Source organism: Myotis nattereri (genome assembly GCF_964212035.1).
Source record: "Myotis nattereri genome assembly, chromosome: 7".
NCBI classification, from domain to species: Eukaryota; Metazoa; Chordata; class Mammalia; order Chiroptera; family Vespertilionidae; genus Myotis; species Myotis nattereri.
Genome location: NC_138082.1, coordinates 3130435 through 3133962, shown reverse-complemented (window position 1 = coordinate 3133962; position 3528 = coordinate 3130435). Strand labels below are relative to the sequence as shown.

The following is a 3528-nucleotide window of genomic DNA, read 5'->3' as shown; positions in this document are numbered from 1 at the left end:
GGTCTACCATGAAAATTACCCTTGGCCTTTGGGAATTTTTAATCCTTTTAAAGAAGTCTTTGGTCATGTAGGTATCCAGTAGTAACTGCTGGCTTTCTGAGGTGGTGTCAGATAGATTAGGACTGATAGAAATACAGAGAGGGTATATAATATGCACATTTGACGTGTGCAAATTTAGCTACGCATGAGAGAGGGAAAGAAAGAACAATCTACACAGTGAGAATGGTTCTGCTCTCCATTCTGTTCCACGTACCTCGGCACTGGGGTGATCGTGACACTGGAAATGGCTTTCATGCCATCCTTAAACGGAGATCCTCACCTTCGCGCTCTGGAGATGGCTGCAGAGCTCTAACCATCAGGTCTGCATACTCTTCAGCCAGGAACAAGGGAAAAAAGCTTTTCCAAACTGACTTTGCCCTTGTCCCCAAAAAGGTGCCCTCTTGTATGCTCCTCCCGACCACTCTGCTGACTTATTGCTTAGAACTGGATCACATCACCCTAGTTATATGGGAAATCAAGGGGGTTTGATGTTTTTCTTAAAAAGCTGGGAATATTGCTACCCCAATAAAATCAATGTTCTGGCAGTGATAGTGAGTAAAAAGCAGTCTCTACTGTCATCACTTTTGTTTATTCTCACAGCTAAGTCATCCCTATATCTGCTTTTGACTCATGAGTAATAACAAGAAAAGAACTATGCATTTTCTCTCTCACTTTCATAATATATAAAAATCAATAGAATGAATGTAATAAACAGTAGAAGCAGCTAAATACGTAAAGCATAGTCCATCTATGGAATGGAATATTATGTAGCCATAAAAATTTGAAAATTAGATTTAATGACATATAAAATATTCATCTTAAGTGAAAAATGAGCTTCCAAATATTATCTTATTTTCAAAAAATGTTATAAATGTATAGTATGTGTGTTAAATGTGCTTTATACACACACACAGACACACAGGAAACAAGTGGCTGGAAATGTACACCATGATGCACTGGAGGGATTGTTCAAGAGTTTGCCAGGCTTTCCCCGCTTCCTTGCTGCCTACCCTGCAGCCATGTGATAATGGAGTGGTGTACAAGGCAAAGGCTGATGTCGTGAGAACCCCAGTAGACATAGGAAACACCAGCACAGTTGAGAAGAAAGCAATTTATTATATGCCCTTTCTGCCCCATTTATTTTGACCTTCGTTGAAATGAAATTTCCCCAGGTAAATGTGCATTTTTCTTTAAACCCAAACTGTCCCCTCCTAGTAGAGGGCTGGTGATCAGATTTGACACATTATACTCAGAGCCAGAGTGTGAACTGCAGCCATCTCTACCTCTGTGTGTGGGGTGTGGGGGGTGTGTGAAGTGGCAATTGGTGATGCTCAGCTTGCCTTGGGAGTCATTGTGGTATCTATACGTTTCAATGAGTTTCCATACAGTGGTTTCCAGGAAGCCTTGTTTGCCGAAGTGGGAAGAGAGTCCACTCGTATACACAAAGGTTTCAACTCATGTTAATCTTAATGCAATCACATGACTGTTATGTGGGGAAAGTGTTCTAGAATACTAGCCCCAAATTCACTGCACAACAGCCATGTTCTGTCTCTGGGTTCTCTCTCAATAATTCAAATCCAAAGGTCTCATTATTGAATCCAAGGTTTTATAAATGTTCTTTTGAAATATGCTTTCTTTCTGAGCCTCACTGTCATCAAGTTTATGCCTGATGCTAAAATGCATTTGACTGTATTTCTGGAAACCTTTCTATAGTTATTTTTATGCACGCCTCCTCCCTTTACATATTTCCTGTGCCCCTGTTTTTTCTGCTCGGATTGCCTAAGAGTCTGTAGTGACAGCAGAAGTGAGCTTAGACCTTTACATAGTCAAGGTCACTGCTATTGAGACGTTGCTCTATCAGTTTGGATTTGTCATTACTGGTGGCGGGGGGTGGGGGTGGGGGGTGGGGGGAGATGTTTGCCTCCACATGCCTTCAGTCCAGCATAGACTCTGAAAAGTGTTCCTAATCATAGAGCCTATCAGAAGGTGTGGTTTGAACAAACCCCAGAGCAACAACAACAAGAACAGAAATCCTCAGGGCCTGTCTGAATACACTGCCTGCTTTAATGAAAATAAGACTGATTCCCTTCAGACAGCCTCTGGCTACACAGAGGCAGCCACGCCACCAGCACCTGCACTGTCCATTAAAGTCACCTTTCCTTTGAGAAAGTCAACCTTTTTGCTCTCTGGCCACACAAAGAAGTTAGTATTTCCCAGCTTCGCTCATGGCACAACTTTGACTCAAGGAAGGGCAGTCACGAGGGAAAGCTAAGCACACCATCCTGGGGTGGGACCCAGGGCTCTCTGCATGGGAGCGCACACACCTCAGTGTGAGCGGATTCACTGGGGCATGGCATAAAAATATCAGAATGTTCTGTATCTGTTTTTTATCTCATCCTTTGAATATTACTATTTATGTGTGTGATCTGTCATGTTCAGAAAATGTCAGTATAATGTACATGTATATACCGCATAAACAAGTACATATCAAGTTGAAGTTACATAATCCAGAATATTTAGAGACCACTGGTCTGGATTACAGTTTATAAATTATGGATGGTTTTTACCTCATAAGGAATAAAAACTTTTTTTTTTTTCACTGAAAACATTTTGTTGGCCTTTTGGATAGAAATGGGAATTGATTTGCCAGGGAGGATGATGCCATCATACTTCTGCTGGAACCAGCTCATGGCCTCCTCTTTGCTGATTCTGTGTTTGGCCCCAATGCAGCCTGTCCTGCGTTTCTTGTCTGCGATGCGGAAACCTGGCCTACCAGCACCACATAGAAGTCCAGGCCGTAGATGCCAATGCTTGGGTCATATTTGATCCCCAGATCGATGTGTTCCTGGATCCCAAAACCAAAGTTTCCAGTATCTGAGAAGTTATTTTTTCGTAATTCATACTCTGGCACTTTTAGACCTTTCTCCAAGATTTCTTCTGCCTTGGCTCCACGGACTGTGCAGTGGACAGCAATCTTTTCATTTCTCCTGATGCCAGAGGACCTGATGGTGTGTCTGGCTTTGGAGAAGACCAGGGTCTGGCCCGTGAGCTGCTCCAGGACCTGGGCTCCCGCGTCAGTTGGTCCCCGCTCTACCCCCCACACAGATGTTGAGGCAGAGCTTGCGGATGCTCAGCTCCCGCATGGGGTTCTCCTTTTCCCCTTGATCCGCCATGATGAGAGACAGGAAGAGAGCAGGAATAAAAACTCTTGCTCAAGAATTTCCTCTTGCTCTTGTCTAGCCAAATCATAATAAGGGGAAGCTTTGTTATTACTTTCAGAGACACACATCACAGGGGGTAGGAGACATAGTCATCTGTTTTTGCTGTAGACGAGCAGTGGACAAGACGAATTTTACCTTGAGAAGGCAGATTGGAAAGGTTTTAGGGAAGAGTCTTCTCAAAAGAAGACTGGCATTGAAAAATGGTGAAAGAATTTTGATGAGAGAAGATGGGTAAAGGGCCCTTTGCGAGCTCTGGAAATGGATGCTC

At 43.2% G+C, this 3528-nt stretch overlaps 1 pseudogene across 1 annotated transcript; it reads right to left on the bottom strand.

Moving 5' to 3' along the window:
• Window positions 1-2582: 2582 nt before the first annotated feature.
• On the bottom strand, window positions 2583-3212 carry LOC308522483 (large ribosomal subunit protein uL5-like; annotated as a pseudogene). The gene has a single exon. The product of its transcript is annotated as a large ribosomal subunit protein uL5-like (transcript).
• Between the last annotated feature and the right edge of the window lie 316 nt (window positions 3213-3528).